The 18,196-nt window shown below is 40.1% G+C and overlaps 1 protein-coding gene and 1 long non-coding RNA gene across 8 annotated transcripts in view; one reads left to right on the top strand and one right to left on the bottom strand.

The window, feature by feature from the left end:
• Positions 1–18,196, top strand: part of CDH4 (cadherin 4) — a 954,442-nt gene that overhangs the window by 110,940 nt on the left and 825,306 nt on the right. The gene's annotated exons all lie outside the window — the stretch shown is intronic.
• LOC144588751 (uncharacterized) lies at positions 10,204–15,077 on the bottom strand. Its single transcript, XR_013544438.1, has 2 exons — positions 14,639–15,077; positions 10,204–14,106 (listed from the first exon to the last, which is right to left on the bottom strand). It is a non-coding gene; the product is annotated as an uncharacterized LOC144588751 (long non-coding RNA).

Raw genomic sequence — 18,196 nt, 5'->3', positions numbered from 1 at the left:
TTCTTTTTTCACGCCCCACCCCTCAAGGATGTCAATGACTACTTGTCTTATACTTATTGGTGAAGATAAGCAATCATAACATTCTTCTCTGTGAGGACTGCTGAAGGGTGTTTTTTTAAAAATTTTTATTTTGCTGCTCATGATTATGCCAGTGATTTTCTTCACAAAACGTCTGACAGCTGCTCATTACAGTAATAGAAATTGGGCAGTTTTAAGCTTTTGGTGTGTTGCTTGCCTCTTTTTCAGTCTTTATCCAGTCATTCTGTGCTTGTATTCTCCCTCTCTCTGAATGTGTTAGTGTGTGTTCTTTGCTTCTCGATGGGACAAGACAGGTGGGTGGCTTTTTTATATGTATTCTGTACAAATAACAACAAAAATGGTGGAAATCAGTTCTCTGTCTTAGTCTTGGCTGGAGGGGAGAATCTGGTGGGACTTTCAGTATTGTTGTGAAGGCATGTAGTTTGTTAAAGCAGCATAAATGGACAAGGAAGAGGGAATTGAACTTCACTTCTTTGAGGAAAGGTGCACAACTTACATCTGCCACTGGAGGTCTTGAATCTCAGGAGTAATGGAATTGTATCATAGGAAAAGGAAGTACACATATAAGATAAATCTTAACTCAGGAACATGCACCTCAACTTTATATGTGTAACTTCCAGAATCAAACTTGGTTCCATATAGATCTCACTGTGTATTTGGATCTTTGCAGGTTATGTAACTGGAGGCATTCAGTGGCAAGGATCCTATTCATGCTGGTTGCACTGGCATAAATGTGCTAGATGTAATGCCAGACAACAACAAATTGTTTTTTGCAATTGCGTAGTCAGTGTTGAATCCCTGACATCACAAGTTGTAAAACGTGAAGGTGCTTGGGGGAATAGCACGTCTACCTTAGCACTAGCGCAGCTTCCAAAGTGCAAGCTTGAGTTGCACGCGTATAGTTGCATAATAGGATTTTGACCAATGATTTCACGTACTTCCAAAACACATATTTACACACAGCTCTTTTGCACAAGTGCTGGGTGTGACCCAAACTGTTGGCAGTGTCTTTAGAATAGACAGGTGGCATTTCTGACGAGAGTGGGTGTTCTAGTTCTTGAGCTACCTTGTAGATTGCACAAGATCAGGATAAGTTGAATCTCCAGGTGAATGTGGATATGCAAGAGTGATCTGATTCTATATTCCTCAAAATAGTCATATAACCAATAGTTTGAAGGGAATACTCATTGTTTTCAGCTTTAAATATTGTCTTTCAGTGTTGTAAGCCACCTGGCATCCTTTTCAAGGAGAAAGGCGGGGTAAAATTATTTTAAATAAATAAAAATATATACCAGAATGGTTTTGATGGTGTTTCCTGTAGCTCCAATTCTGAAATAAAATATATTTCATTTTGGCCAGTGCCTTATGATGGACCCCTGTCTATAGCTCTCTGTTCCTTAGAAAAATAAATCATGGAAATGTTAACACACTGAAATTCTAGTGAACTGCAGGAAATATATTTCCTAGCAATCATTTTGCTGATGTGACCTTCAAGAAATCTTAAAAAAAAAAAAAAAAAAAACAGAAGGTAATGCCCACTTTGAAAGAACTTGGTGTGCAGTTTTAAATAATATTTCTTCATAGTAAGAAGGGGCGACACACTCTGAAGGCAATGGATTTATCCAAGGACAAAAGTTATGAGCTGCCTGTTTGGCCTGTAACTCCCTGAAAGCAAACATATGATAGTATAAAAGCTTTTTAACAGCACTGCGTATTGGACCAGTTCAGAAGGCATTAAAAACTGTAGCAATGAAAAGACAATGAAAAAGGATGCTCCCGCCAGCTTGCATGCAAGGTTCCCTGAATAGCTGACGGGTTCATTTTTACTTGTTTATGGGCAAATTACACAGTTGCATCTGTTCCTCCTCTGTATATACAGTCAAGCATCTTTGGTTTTTAAGGTACTCCTTGACATTCTTTGAAGATTTAATGCTAAGGCAGAGATCAGTTAGAATTACAGATACCCTAAACCTTCAGTGTGACGCTCCTGCTTCAAGGTTGTTTCATTTCTGCATCCAACTTTAATGAGCTGCAGTAAAAACGTCATAATAATGGGTAGTGGCTGTAGTGGAAGTAGCTGTAAGTGGGTTTTTAAATTGTGAAACAAAACATGTTATCGTCTGTATACGTTCCTGTATATGTGTGTAGAGCCCATGATTTCTTTGTTTGTTCTTAGATGTTTTGTAAAATGTATGTTAAGAGTTGAAACATGTGGTCAGAAAAATCTCTTAGCTGTTACTAGAGAGAGAGATCTGGAATTCCTTGCCTGTAAAACTGAGATGAAACAAAGATGTGTGTATATTTTGCAGCTTCTGAATTATGTTGCAAAATCCATAGGAGAGTATCTGGGGAAGTTTTGGTGTGGTTACCAGGTTGGGAACTTGAGTCATGGGACTTGCTGTCAAGTTGGACTTAAGATCCCCCCCTCCCCAATAGCTTGGACTAAACACGCAACTCAGAACCCATCCACCCATCCCTTTTTTTCCTGGGGGGGAAAGCTTATTTTTAATAAGAACTCAGACTTGGTACTTGGTACCAAGGACTCCGAATTGGAGTGGGTACCAAAGATTCACCAACATCCCTGATAGTTACTATAATGCTAGATGCAAGAATTGTGATAGTTCCTTGCCTCTTGCAATTTGTTCCATTAAACTTCGAAGAGCTGCATTTGGTTACTAGGCAAGTTATTTTTATGCCTTCCTTGAGAACTTTGGAGCAAAAAGACTGAGGAGAATTTAGGGACTACCCAGTTCCATATCATTCTGTCTCTTCCTTAGGATTAGAAGGAGAAACTTTTCTGTGTGTCCTATTTGGGGTAGAATCTTCTTTGAGTGGCTTCACCCTTTGGAATATCTTGAATGGCAAAATCCACATAGAACAATGGACTTGGAAGAGTCTACGAGGCCATCTAGTCCAACCCTCTGTTCAGTGCAGGAATCCGGATATATCTGACAGTGGTTGTCTAACTTTCTCTTTAATGCCTTTAGTGTTGGAGCACTCACCACTTTCTGAGGTAATTCATTTCGTCGTTGTACTGTTCTGTCAGGAGATTTTTCCTGGTGTTCAACCGAAGTTTGGCTTCCCACAACGTGAGCCCCTTATTATGTGTCTTGCACTCTGGACTGTTGAGAACATATCCTGTCACTCCTCTGTATGGCAACCTTTCATTCTGTTGCTTTCAGCCCACTGCTCCAGCTTATCAACACCTTTTTGAATTTTATTTCCATCTTCCAGAGTCTTAGCTATTCCACCCAAATTTGTGTCATTCATAAATCTGATAAAAGCATTTGCTGCACCTCCTCATCCAAGTCATTAATAAAAACATTGAAAAGCACTGGGCCCGGGCATGAGTCTTGTGGTACCCTACTTCTGGTACTTGTCCTCCCAGTTTGAGAAGGAACCGTTGATGAGCATCCTCTGAGTACGATTCTGTAACCAACTGTGTATTCACTACCAACGGTGTATATAAGTATTTTTTATTTATCCCTGTTGAATTTCATTCTGTTGTTTTCAGCCCAGTGCTCAAGCCTATCTAGATAATTTTGAGTTTTGTTTCTCTCTTCCAGGGTATTAACTATTTCACAAAATTTTGTGTCATCTGCAAATTTGGTAAGCATTCCCTGTATCCCCTGATCCAGGTCATTAATAAAAATGTTGACAAGCACTGGGACCAGGACTGAGCCCTGGGGTACCCCGCTTGTTAGCCCCTCCTAGTTTGAGAAGGAGCCATTAATCATCACCCTCTGAGTACGATTCTGTAGCCAACTGTGTATCCACCCGACAGTTGTTCTATTCAGCCCACACTTAGATAGCTTGCTAATCAGAATATCATGGGGGCGCTTTGTCAAAAGCTTTCCTGAAGTCAAGATACAATCATTTATATCCTACTGTTCCGCAGCCACACAATCTTTCGCTGTATATCTTTGCCTGTTTTCTTTCAGGGCTGCTGAGACCTCCTTTTATTCCAACAAGATTTTGTTTTATGTTCCGGATCATGTTTTCACGCTTTGGCCTTAGCTGCTGATCCTGCCCTCTAGGCTGAATCTTTTAAACTGTTTTTATGAAATTAAATTTTTAAAAAAATATTTTAAGCTGCCCTGAATGGTATTTTTGTGCCGGAAGAGTGGAAAGTAAATCTAAATAAATGTGATTAGCCAGGTGGTGATCACTCCAATGCGGGAGGCATTCAAAAGAAAAGCAACCATCTGTCAGATCGACTTTGACTTGCGTTCCTGAATTGAGCAGGGGGTTGGACTTGATGGCCTTATATGCTCCTTCCAAATCCATTATTTTATAGTTTGTTATTTAGGTTTCTTCAGTCATAGGAAAATACACCAAACCAGGACTTATCCTGATGATGGTATTAATACCATAGAAACTATGCTGGTTACCTCCTTGTTTTCAAGCTGAGCTTAAAGCTGTTTTACTGACCTCTTTAAAGCTGTAGACCCTTGGGACTTGAGGATGACTTGCTCTTGTACAAACCTGGCTTGGCTTTGATACTATTTTGGAGTCCCTGCTTGTAGTGCCGTTGCTCCATGTTTTTGATGAGCATCAACAAGGAACATCTTTTTCCATCACAGTTCTGGAACACACTTTCAGAAATGTTTTTGTCATCCGACTTTTAGTCTCTGATTACTTTTGCAGCTGCCTTGGTGGGTTTTTTTTTTTTTTTGGTAGCTGATTAATACACATTGAGTAGGGACGTGGTGGCGCTGTGGGTTAAACCGCAGAAGCCTGTGCTGCAGGGTCAGAAGACCAAGCAGTCGTAAGATCGAATCCACACGACGGAGTGAGCACCCGTCGCTTGTCCCAGCTCCCGCCAACCTAGCGGTTCAAAAGTATACAAATGCAAGTAGATAAATAGGGACCACTTCGGTGGGAAGCTAACAGCGTTCCGTGTCTAAGTCGCACTGGCCATGTGACCACGGAAGATTGTCTTTGGACAAACGCTGGCTCTATGGCTTGGAAACGGGGATGAGCACCGCCCTCTAGAGTCGAACACGACTGGACAAAAATTGTCAAGGGGAACCTTTACCTTTTTAATACACATTGTATTTGAACTCACTGAGGTTGTGTTTAATTTTTATTTTAAGAAGACATTGGTATTTTCACGTAGTCTGTCTTTATGGCTGCAGGAGAATGGGATTCAAGAAGTGACTTAATTTTGCACGGGGCAAGAGGGCGTCAGGTTTCAGAGTATGGGTGGTTGTGTGCAGTGTTGGTACGTCGGACTCGCCAATGTTCAGGCGGGATTGTGTTTTGGTGTGGGCTGTCTGGCTGTGATGGGAACATTAATAAGGCAAGACAGCACTTGTGTCTCCCGTGCCCTGCTTTCGGGAAATATTTCTACTAACCATAATGGCATTTGTGGCAACAGAGGAGACCTGGTCTGCGCATATATGAAAACAACAACAAGATATCAGAATGCTGTTGAGGTTACGTGGACTGTGCCAGTGTCCATTTTCCATTTGAGCAGTCTAATGGAAAATGGACACTGTAGTTAAAATCACGCCCTGGGACCTTTTCTAACATTTCTACCCTGCTACATTTCTAATTACAGAGGCATGCCGCTATTTGTAGTTGATGGGGGTGGTGGTGGAGCTGGAGAGAAGGCAAAATTGGGACATATTGGGCTTGGAAACTGTTGTTTGGGGCCATTTTTTTAAAAGGGAGGTAAACAGGAAGCATCTGGGTGGATACTTCCACTGTTCTGCTTTATTTTGAGGGAGAGATGGGACTTTGAAAGGCTTTCTTAAGGACCTCAGAGTGAAAACTGGTTCTCCTGGAGACTTCTACGAGCAGAACTAGGGTATACATAACTCTCCTCACCCCATTAAACATGAGAGGCCTTGGGAGACATGTCCATGTGAGACCTCATGCAGTATATCAGCCCCATGTTGCTTATAGTATAGTCTAGCCTGAAGTGGTACGGACCACATTACCCTAGGGGGGCTCTTCTAGTTTATTTGCCCAGAGTATGTCAAAACACGAATGAGGAAAGACACTTGACATCATCTTCTTTGCACTACCCTCCCCAGTTCTATGAAAGATATCTATTTTAAAAGCCATAGTAAGAACTCTTAGCTTGGGGAAACCAACAGTGGCTATCAGTTAGTGGATTTCTGTTTGCTAATTGTTTCATCCATTCAATACTATTGAAAGGCCCCCCTGAGCAGAATATAGCTGCAGGGGAACAACACTCTCTAAAGCAGCAACCTAATTAATGAACCTCATTGCCATTTAGGCCAGCATTAGGCAGTTTGCTATGCTTGTCAGGAGAGATCTGTCTTTTCGGTGATAATGCTGTTGAAAACCCGAATGGGGATGGGGCAGGGAGAGATGCGTGGGTCGGAATCCAGATAGGAAATTAGCTAGTGAAATCTGCCACAAAATACTGTATTGTATCCTCACTTAACACACAAACCTTCCTTCCTTCAAGGCGCAAGACAGCCATATCTGACAAGTTCCATTCCTTTCTCTTCTCTCTGTATGTTATTTTGTCTTTTTCGGTTCTTTAGACGTTGTCTCTTTAGGTTCTAAAATATTTATACACTTGCGACTGTTGGGTTTCACCCAAGCATGCCATGTCCTGACTCACTCCCCTTTGCTACCATATCACATTTCCTTAAACCTTTCGTGATCTATTTTAGGTCCTTCGGCAGCCAGAGGGCCTTTTATCAGGAAGTTGTTTCTAGGGCCAGAAGCTTGGAAATAATGAAGTGCAAGTAACAAATTTGCCTGAAATAAAGTATTGCCTCTCCCTTTTTAGTGAAGGAATAATGACGTTACTTTTACAAAGTACCACAGTGAGCTCGAACAAAATTACTGGTTGTTGTAACCAGTTGGATTTTCCAATTACCGTATTTTTCCATGTATAAGATGCCCCGTGTATAAGACGCCCCCACTTTTCTTATCCAGAATAATAAATCTAAGTGGGGCTTAGCGAGTATGGGGGAAAGGGATCAAAGCACTGCAGGTTCACTTTGATCCCTGCTTTCCCCTCCACTTGTATTTGTTCTGTCCTCAGCTTACTTCCGTGTATAAGACGCCTAGAGTGGTCGAAATGACTAGATAGGCGGGGTATAAATACAATAAATAAATAAAATAAATAAAATAAAATAAGACAGCCCTCAATTTTTAGTCTATAAAGATTTTAGACAAAAGTATAGTCTTATACACGGAAAAATACAGTACTTTTAAGGGCTTTCTGAGGAATTTGGGGGGGGTGATGGCATTTGGTAGAGTTTTAAATTTGATGGTATTTTTGTATTGGTCCTACGTTTTTCTTTTTTTAAAATAGAGAAAGAAAAAAGTAATGTGTGACATAATGAGTAATGCAAACAAGGTGGTTTTTTTTTTTTTTTGAAATGTTGGAACTCATATTGAAAATGGATTGCTTTAAAATGCCATAGTGTGTAGCAGGAATAAATTAATAGTAATTGCCTTGTGGTGCAGTGGTTCAACTGATGTACTGCTGCCAAAACTGTGCTCATGACTCAGGGTTCAATCTCAGGTAGCTGCCTCAAGGTACACTCAGCCTTCCATCCTTCCAAGGTTGGCAAAATGAGTACCTCGCTAGCTGTGCGGGGAAGGGGCAATGTGTAGCCTGAATAATTAATTTATAAACCGCCATGAAAGTGCTTTAAGTGCTATGGGACAGTATAGAAGTAGCACTTTTTTGCTTTTTAATCATAAGTTTTAAAATAATTCTACCTTTTGGCTCTTTCACGGAGTTACAGCAGTGGGCAAATGGGAAGAGGTTCTATCCTCCCAGTGCCTAGTAAAGGACTTTAACTGGGCTAAGTGGTATGGTCAAAATGGCAGCTGCTTTGCAAAGATAACACATGCTGATGATATCTGCCATTCTACGGTTGCTGCAGGTCGGATACCTGTCAAATGGGAAATCTAAAGATCCCTTCATACCTTGAGCCTGGCTTTGATTTTGTATATTTAGATTTCTAGTCCCTTGGTCAGCCCACCTAGATTTTGGGGCAAACCATAGACCTCTTACAGTTATTGCCGTTTGCTGTCAAGTCACCACTGAGTTATGCCGATTCTGATCCAGATTTTGAGGGATGTGAGATGTTCAAGGAATGCTTTGCCATTGTCACACCCACAAGTTTCCATGGATGGGCAAGAATTTGAGCCTTTGTGTCCTGATTCCTACTCAGTCGCTCTACCTACTACACTATATTGTAGACTTCTCTTTACAATAAATTTGAAGAACAGTGAAAGTGGGATAGAGACCCACATGTGTAGGTTACTTTTTTTAAAAAAAAACTGCAATTGTTTTGAATCATGAGGGAAAATGTAAAGGATTCTATATTAGAAAAGATACATATGCTATTTGCCTCAGGAACATAAGGGAACAGGAAGCACATGTGTTTTTTTCCTCATTTCCCCATGTGTTAATGACTGGAATTAATCATTGTTTTCTGTCATATGTCTGTATTTGTTTGAATGCATACTGATCATCCTTCCTAACAAAAAGATTAGTGTAGAAAACATTGTCTAATGTTATAAACCATCTCCAAAAGTCAGCATCTGGAGGTTGACACTCTGGGTTTATCAAGCAATAAATACTGTGCATCAATAATTACTAGAATTCTGGTTGAGATGTATATTGAAGTGGGTGAGGCTACGTTGCACAGGTCTGTATAGTAGATTGCCCTGCTCTGTCATGTATAATGTCTAGTGTGTTCTAACCACATAGGTGAGGCCGGCAGATATTATCATGAGTAGAATGCAAGTATCTGTGGGATGTAATAGAGCTAAGAGGTAACTTGGGGAGATAAAAGAAGGATGATTGCACAGGACAGTGGATCAATACAAGCCATGTACTCCAATCTGATCCTCACGTAATGTACTCAGTAGCCTTAATTGACCTATCTGCTGAGTAATAACTTGGTTGGAATAGGTGCTTGCTTTTAAAAGCTGTTACACCTGCAGCAATCCATTTATACTTACATACTGCAGTAAGTTGCATCAGTGACTTGACTCAGACTTGGCTAGGGTTGTTCTTTTCAGTGACTCCGACTTGACTTGTGACTGAGGGGGAAAGCTTGTTTTTAATAGGGACTCAGGACCTGGTACCAAAGATTTGGACTCCGGCTTGAAACCTGGACCCAATGACTTGCCATCATTACTGGCAGAAAGGCTGTTGCTTGCATCCAGTGTCCATGTGATATAAAGTTACTGGGAAGTACATGGACTACATGGAATAGTTCCCAAAAACATAGAAAAAAATTACACAAGCACACACGCACAGAGAGAGAAATACTGTAAATTACTCCAGTTAATGTAGGAAATGTCCTATGGTCCCACACAAGAAGAACTACAGATGGGATTTCTAGTGGTCAGCTATGTGGAGAGGTGGGGAAGCACCGTCCATGCTACCTCTGTGATTGACCCGATGAAAATGATGACAGGTGTGTGTGCCATGTGATGAGCAGTAAGTGGATCAGCCGGTTCTGGGGGAGGGTCCAGTTTCCCCAGGAACCTGTGGTTACAATATTCACATCCCTCGGGCTATGAATATAAATATCCCATCTCTAATAAGAACACTACCCAGTTTTATTTACTACATATCGGCCAAAGTCCTATTGTGCAGTATTGCAAATCACGCTAGCATAGGCCCATTGAATCAATGGGGGTTTATTGAGTCAACTTGTCCATAGGTTCCATTGATTCAAATGGACCTACTTTAACTGCGACTCACTATGCTCACCAGTAAGACAATACATAGTTCATCCATAGTGAATGAACAGCAGGCCGAAAAAGCAACTGAAGACAAAAACACACAATTTGCAGGATATAGTGATGGTTCCTGTGTACCTATTTATATACCTGCCACCAATGTGGCATCAAGAGTGCCTCGTGGCACAGTGGTTAAACTGCTGTACTGCAGCCAAAACTGTGCTCACGACCTGGGGTTCAAATCCCAGGTAACCGGCTCAAGGTTGACTCAGCCTTCTATCCTTCCGAGGTCGGTAAAATGAGTACCCAGCTTGCTGGGGAGGCAATGTGTAGCCTGCATAATTAACTTGTAAACCGCCCAGAGAGTGCTTGAAGCACTATGGGGCGGTATTGTTAAGGGAGTGTGCGTCTGTGACTTTATCTTGTCTCTCGCAGAGTAAAGAGCAGATAAACGCACACAACAGCTTCTTCTTTTCAGCAGTGTATTTACAAAATATATACAGGATATACATACATACAGCACTTCAGTATTCAGTATTCAAACCGGCAGCATGACATGCAGACATCAGTACACAGGAGAAGAGAAAGACTGTACAGAGTTCATTTCTTAAATACAGTTCTGGCATCAGTCTGGTCCAATCACGTCTAAGGTGACTTCATGCACACAGGTGTGGCAATCTTCATATTGCATTGAATTGCATCAGCCAGGGATGAAGGAATGACGTCATCTCAATCTTGTTCTGCACACACACATATTATGTTCAGGCTATATAAAAATTATATACCTTAACACTCCTCCTAATTTTTAAATTGCCTGAACCCATTACACATTCCCAATGCATCTATACACATTTCATGCTTTTGAGCACACAACGGTTTAGTCAAAATGTCTGCAATATTTTCTTCAGTCTTACAATATTCTAATTCAATTAGTTTTCCTTTTACAGCTTCCCTTACGTTATGATATTTAATATCAACATGTTTGCTCCTGTTTTTTACTCTCTCTGTTTTGGCCATTTGTATACAAGTGGTATTATCTTCCATTACTTTTATTGTATTATCTGTTTTACACTTTAAGTCTTTTGTTAATTGTTTATACCAAATTAATTCAGAGCATAAATCTGACAAAGCAGCAAACTCTGCTTCAGAAGTTGAGATTGCTACAGAATTTTGCTTTCGTGATTTCCAACCAACTATATTACTTCCAAATTTTATGACAAATCCAGTCATAGATTTTCTGTCTTTTTCATCGTTAGCCCAGTCACTATCCACATAAGCTGATAGTTTTAAATTTTTTGATGGTTGCAAAATTAAACGATAATTATATGTTCCCTTTAGGTATCTAAAAATCCTTTTTAATCCTTGCCAGTGTTTTTCACTAGGTTTTTCTATATATCTACTGAGTATGTTTACTGACGCCGCTATGTCCGGGCGCGTCCAGTTCGCTAGATACATTAGGCTCCCTATTGCTGAGTGATATAAATCTTTATTTTCAAAATCTTTACTTATTTCATCTTCCTTTTGAAAATCCACTGTCATGGGAGTACTCACATTCTTGCACTCTCCCATACAATACTTTTCTAACATTTGTTTTATTTTGTGTTCTTGACTTAATTCAAGACCATGTTCTGTTTTCTTTATTTGTACACCCAGATAATTTTGTATTGGTCCTAGATTTTTAAATTTGAATTCCTTTTTTAATTGTTTTTCAAACAACTCTACTTGGCTCTGATCTTTTGCTATAAAACATAGGTCATCAACATACGCCAGAAGAATATTTAAATCATTCCCAACTTTCTTGGTATATAAACAAGGGTCTGCTAGACCGTTCTTGTATCCTAGTTTCATCAAAACTTGGTGTAAACAATCATTCCAATTTTTAGCAGATTGTTTCAAACCATAAATTGCCTTGTTTAGTCTGTACACTAGTTCTGGTTTAGTACCCTCAAAACCTGGTGCTTTTGCCATATATAACTCTTCCTTTAAGTCTGCATTTAAGTATGCAGTTGTTATATCGTAGTGGTAAATTACATAATTTTTACTGACAGCAAAGGCAAGCGTTGTTCTCAATGTTTCAGACCTAACTGTCGGGGAAAATATCTCATCATAATGTAGAAACCTTTTCTGTGTAAAACCTTGTGCAACCAACCTTGCTTTATATCTGTAGTTTCCGTCATTTTGCAATTTTCTTTTGAACACCCACTTACTACCTATTACCTTATGCTCTGGTGGTAGTTTGGTTTCAGTGAACACGTGATGTTCCTTCATGGAATTCATCTCCTCCTCCATGGCCTCTAACCACTTATTCTTCTCATAATCAGGAAGCTTCAAAACATCTTTATAGTTTCTGGGCTCAATATAAACATTACACACTGTAATACCATTCACTTCAAATCTACTGGGTGGCACACCCTTATTTGCCCTCTGGGACCTCCTGGGACCTTGTGAATTTGTGTGTGTTTCTATCTGACTACTAGTGTGTGCTTCCTCCTCTTCCTCATCACTATCTTCTTTTTCTTCTTCTTCTTCATCATCTGTAGTAGCTCCTCCTTCTTCATCATCAGCACAGGACTCCCGGCCTTGCTTAAGTGTTATTGTCTGTCTTAATTGACTTTTTCTTTCGTGTAGAGGGATGTATAACTGTGAGTTTGCATGTACTTGGTCCCAGTTTTCCCCTTCATTAAAACTGGCTGACCTAGAGATTATCACACTTCTATCCCCATCAAAAAACCAGTATGCCTTTGAATTGGGTTCATACCCTACAAATGTCATTTTTCTTGTTTTATTTTTACCTTTTCTTCTGAGTTGTTTCGGGATATGCACCCAAGCCGTGCATCCAAACACCCTCAAATATTTTAAACATGGTTTCTTACCGTATAACAAGAAATATGGCGTGTCATCTATTGAGGAAGAATAAATTCTGTTAACCAAAAAGTTAGAGGTTAGTATCGCTTCACTCCACAGACCGTGACGCAACCCAGAGTCTGCCAACAATGCATTTTTCATCTCTTGTAACACTCTGTTGCGTCTCTCAGCAACACCATTCTGAAATGGGCTATATGGGCTCGTTTTTCTATGTCTAATTCCCAGACTTTCTAACCATCTTTGAAACCTTGTGTTTGTAAACTCCGTACCTCTATCCGTTTGCAACTGCGCCACCTTGTGGTCAAATTTCCTCTCTACTGAAAATAACCATTTTCTAAATGTATCAAATACTTCTGCTTTAGATCTTAGTGTATAACAAAAAGAAAACCTTGTAAAATCATCCACTAGAACCATTGCATATTTTGCTCCTCCTAATGATGGAGGAAATGGTCCCATTAAATCTGCATGAACTAATTCAAATGGCCTGGTTGTGACTCTGTCACTTTTCCTCCCTTTTGGGGCCACATTTGTCTTGCTACTTTTACAGACATTACAGTCCAAGTAATTTTTGCATTCCTTTATGTTTACATCCCTGGCAAAATGTTCCATTTTCTGTAATGATCTAAAATTTACATGACCCAGCCTCCTATGCAATAAATGTATACAGTTATCATGTTGTGGTTTGTTTGTATGTATCACATGTGCACTTTCATGTGTCTGGCTCTTTAACATGTACAGATTGTTTTCTTGCTTCACTTTTGCAACTATTTTACCATTTTTCTTAATTATACACTCCTGTTTCTCAAAAGTGACAGTGAACCCTTGCTCAGCCAACGCTGATACACTTATTATATTAAACGACAATTCAGGAGCGTAAAATACCCCACTTATCTCAGTATTCAACGAAGGAATGTAAACAGTTCCTTGTCCTTCAACGGCCGTCTCTTGTGAATTTGCCATCATCACACTTCTGAGGCTGGTTTCATCTAAAAGACAAAAGAGATCCTTATTATTTGTCAAATGTACGACAGCGCCCGAGTCTATGAGCCACGCCTCTGTGTGGCTGCCCGGAACCTTGTCCCTCGTTCCTCTGGTAACCAAGGAGACCGGCCTCATGTCGTTTCTTTGTTGAAACCTTTTGGAGACCTTCTTCCTTCCTTCTTTGTTGCTTGGAGGACTTCCGCTTTTGTCACAGTTCCGTTGCAGGTGATTGGTGGATCCGCAGAGGAAACAGGCTTTCGTCATCATCACTCTTCCTGTTTGTTCTCCGTCTGCCCGCCTCCTGGGCACGCTGCCATCAGCGTATCTCTGTCTCTCATGGTCAGCGCGCACGTGGCTTGCCTTTTTGTTCAGCATTCTCTGTTTTAAATGCTGTTCCTCCTGGAGAATTCTGTTTGTCACATATTCTTCTGAAAGCTCAGTTTCTGGCATGCTTTCCAAACTTGTTACTAGCATGGAGTAATCGTCATTCAGAGAACTTAGCAAAATATAAACGCGCTGTTCCTGAGGGAAGACAACATTCATTAATTGCAGTTGATTAAACATGTCCTTCATATTTTTTAAGTGTTCCGAAGCACATTCATCCTGTTTCATCCTGCATTGGAACAACCTCCTGGTAAGAGAAATCTTTGTGCCTGTCGTCTCCCTCTGATAAATGCCTTTTAGTTTATCCCAGACTGCTTTTGCTGTTGTCAGTCCTTGAATGTGGGTTAGAAGCGAATCTTCAATGGCCAAAATGATCGTGGCTAGAGCTCTCTCATGCTCTGCCTCTTCCTCCTCACTGGGCTGCACTGGGGGGGCTGTAACGTAACGAAAAAGACCCTCCTTTCTCAACAACATCTCCGCTTTAATTGCCCACGTTCTATAATTATTTTCATTCAGTCTATTTATGGCCAGGCCACCTATATTTCCTCCCGTGCTGTATGCCATCCTTGCAGCTCTCTGTATCCTTCCCTTCCCCGGGTTTACAGACGAACTGGTTTCACTATCACTGCTGCTTAGGCTCTCCTCCTCTTTCATTTACTCATTTACTCACGTTTGCAGCGCAGCGGAACGTTGCTGGGCGCATAACCTCTGTTAAGGGAGTGTGCGTCTGTGACTTTATCTTGTCTCTCGCAGAGTAAAGAGCAGATAAACGCACACAACAGCTTCTTCTTTTCAGCAGTGTATTTACAAAATATATACAGGATATACATACATACAGCACTTCAGTATTCAGTATTCAAACCGGCAGCATGACATGCAGACATCAGTACACAGGAGAAGAGAAAGACTGTACAGAGTTCATTTCTTAAATACAGTTCTGGCATCAGTCTGGTCCAATCACGTCTAAGGTGACTTCATGCACACAGGTGTGGCAATCTTCATATTGCATTGAATTGCATCAGCCAGGGATGAAGGAATGACGTCATCTCAATCTTGTTCTGCACACACACATATTATGTTCAGGCTATATAAAAATTATATACCTTAACAGGTATATAAGCAGCACACATTTTACCTGAGTTTCAGCCTGATCTGTGTCAAAATGAACAGTCATGGGGCGAAGACCCTTTCGCTCTTTCCCTTTAGCTTATTGCCAGCCACTCTTGTCTCCAGCATAATGTTTGGGCATCAGTTTAAAGCTGTACTACCCCACTCTCTATAAGTAAAATAGAAACAGAAAATCCACAACTTTGTAGTGGCTACTAACCAGTCTGAAGGTAAAGATGCCGCATCACTTTTGCTATTAAAATGTTCCAACAAAAGAAAGGTAAATATTTAAGTTTGGAAAAGATGCTTCTAATCCTCTGAGCTGAGTAGCTACTACCAGTTTAGAGGAAAGTACAGTGGTGCCCCGTATAGCGAGGTTAATCCGTTCCGGATTAACCTTCGCTATGTGAAATCTTCGCTAAGCGGGAAGTAAAAAGCCATTGGAACGCATTAAACTTCATTTAATGCGTTCCAAATCGGCCCTAAACTTCCCACTTAGAGAAGTTTCCTGGCCCTGGGCAGCCATTTTCGCGCCCTCCCCTCGCTTGCCGAGGGCGCGAAAACACCGCACGGGGCCATTTCGGGTCATCCGGTGCCCATTTTGGAGCCGCCGAACGCGACTCCAAAATGGTGGCCGGACTCCCCAATCGTCGCAATGCGAGGTGCGGCGATTGGGTGCTCCGTATAGCGATCCCGAAAAAGGGGATCGCTATATGGATTCGTCGTTATACGGTGCGCTCGCTAAGCGAGGCACCACTGTAGAACTTTTTTATTCCAAAACTGATCTGTACTTACGAGGATGCCTGCTGAAAGACTTTGTCTTGAATGTTTGCTAAGTACTGTTTTGAGGTGTTGTTTCCAACTAGTTAAAGTATCTTATTCCAGCGTGTTATTTCAGCTGGCTTGTATAACTTGTAAGAATATATGTTTGTGAAAAATCTTGCAAGTATAATATATGCCTTGGGGTAATTGCTTTGAATGAAATCCAGCAAGTTTATTTGTGTATTCTGAAAATGGTATCTGCATGCCGAGGAAACTGGAAGTAAGCCAGTCTTGAGAAGTGTAGACAGCTTAACTGCTATTATAAGTTTGGCTCGTTATCAATTGATTTCGGGATTTTATAGTAATCCTTTGCTAGATGCTGCTGAACATGTTTATAGAACACCAAGAACCTCAGGAATATAATTTTAAGGCTCTCAACATCTCTTGTAGGGACTGTGAACAGAGGGAACGATGTTCCCAGGGCAGGCGCCCTGAAAAAGATGTTAATAATGGAGATTATGTCACATGGCTTCTCCATCATTACAGCCTGGGAAATTGGGGAGAAAATGAAGTATATGGCAGGGAGGGGTTCCAGTGACTTGAGTTCTGGTGGACTGCTGATGTCATGTGGACAAAGTGATCAAAACATCACAATGAGGTTGCTTTCTCAGCAACCCAAATTGATCTAGGTTGGATTTCAGAAGAGTATGTGGTTCATTTCTTTAAAAAAAGAGACTATCCCCACCATTGTTGCTCTGATTGCTAATAGTCTCTAAAATATTTTAGCTGCCAGGTCTTGAAATGTTCACTGTAAGAGTTCACCAGAGTTCAATAGGATATGCTTCAACGTAAATGTATGGGGTTGTACAGCGAATACTCAAAATTATTATTATTTTTTTATTTTTAACAAGGGGTGACAAAAAGGAAAAGGGGAATTGAGGTTAATGGGGAAGAGGAGAAACAATAACACACTAAGGTCCATTCTATACCTATTGCCATCTCAAGATTCCAAGTTACTCTATTTTTACTCTTTTCTGCCTTCCAGGTTTAAGTTCTCGTTTCAATATATGCTATTCATGCGCTGCCTGTTGATTCAGTCCACTTGTAGAATAAGTCCCATCTTTCTGTTGCCTTTTGTAAAGGACAGTCCTTCATCACTTCTGATAAAATGTCCATTTCCGTTATTTCCCATATCTTCTCTATGAAATCTTCTTGTTTCAGTACTGTTGGACTTTTCCAATTTTTGGCATAGAGAATTCTGGCTGCAATAACTATGTATATAACTATATATTCCTTTGACTTATCTATGTTATCAGGTATCATACTCAATAAAAACAGTTCTGGGGTTAATGGCACCTTACAGAGCAATATTTGTTGCAGCATAGCATGTACTCTTTTCCAATACTGCTTCGCTACTCTACATGACCACCACATATGATAATAGCTTTCCACTTGTGCTTCACATTTCCAACACAAATTTGATACATCTGTATACATCTTCGAGAGTTTTTCTGGAGTCATATGCCACCTATAAAACATCTTGTATATATTCTCCTTAAAATTAACTGATCTTATAAGCTTTATATTACTTTGCCATATTTTCAACCATTGATCAATATCAATATTATGCCCTATGTTTTGTGCCCACTTGGTCATACATTCTTTAACCATTTCATCTTGCATTTTAATTTCTAACAGATAGTTATACATTTTCTTAACAATTTTGTCTTTTGAACCTAATAAAAGCTTATCAAACATCATTTGTTCTGAGTAGAAACCTTCTATTTTGTCTTTTGTATATCTAGATTCCAGCTGTGGTCTGGACCACCAGTCTATATAGATATTCTGTGACTCTAGCTCTTCTTTAGACCTTAATTCACCATCCTTTTAAAAATAAATCTTGGTATCTTAAAAGTTTTGCTTTCGTCATGAGATTAGATTGTGTAAAGGCCTCTATAGGTGACACTCATACAGGTGTTTTGTAGTAAATTTGTTGTATAATCTTTCTCCATATTCCCAATAGAGCTTTTCTTATCATATGTAAATTAAAATGCTTTTGCTCTTTATCCTTTTTATACCATAGATAAGCATGCCAGCCTAATTGTAAATTGTGTCCTTCCAAGTTAAGTAATCTATCATTTTCCAAAGTTATACATTCTTTTATCCAATCTAAAATGCAGGCTCTATAATACAGAACCCAATCTGGAAAACCAAAGCCATCCCTCTGTTTAGCATCTTGCATTGCCTTAATTTTAATTCTTGGTATTTTTCCTTGCCATACAAATCTCATGATTATCTTATTAAGTTCTTGGAAAAAGGACTGTTTTAAAATGATAGGAATTGTCTGGAATAAGAATAG

This window comes from Pogona vitticeps, chromosome 4 (assembly GCF_051106095.1).
Source record: "Pogona vitticeps strain Pit_001003342236 chromosome 4, PviZW2.1, whole genome shotgun sequence".
Taxonomy (NCBI): Eukaryota; Metazoa; Chordata; class Lepidosauria; order Squamata; family Agamidae; genus Pogona; species Pogona vitticeps.
This window is presented reverse-complemented; position numbering and strand designations above follow the sequence as displayed.